Source organism: Etheostoma spectabile, chromosome 5 (genome assembly GCF_008692095.1).
Source record: "Etheostoma spectabile isolate EspeVRDwgs_2016 chromosome 5, UIUC_Espe_1.0, whole genome shotgun sequence".
Taxonomy (NCBI): domain Eukaryota; kingdom Metazoa; phylum Chordata; class Actinopteri; order Perciformes; family Percidae; genus Etheostoma; species Etheostoma spectabile.
The window spans coordinates 24,140,609-24,140,809 of NC_045737.1; the positions used below are offsets into that span (position 1 = coordinate 24,140,609).

At 46.3% G+C, this 201-nt stretch overlaps 1 protein-coding gene across 1 annotated transcript in view; it reads right to left on the reverse strand.

Moving 5' to 3' along the window:
• Window positions 1-201, reverse strand: part of zbtb34 (zinc finger and BTB domain containing 34) — a 10,847-nt gene that overhangs the window by 3,921 nt on the left and 6,725 nt on the right. The gene's annotated exons all lie outside the window — the stretch shown is intronic.

Consider the following 201-nt stretch of genomic DNA (forward strand, 5'->3'; position numbering starts at 1 on the left):
TAAGACAGGTAGCCATGTGGGCAACGTGTGTCTGTGATGTTAGTCCGACGGGGTTTTTTGTTATGGGAAGTGAGGCTCTCCGTGTGTAGAAAAGTACCGTGGGCAGCAGCTGCCGCTGACACAGTGATGCACATAGTTTTCGATGGATAGTCAGTGAAGCTACAGTAGTCAGTTTTTTATGTTTGCTGCAAATACAAACTA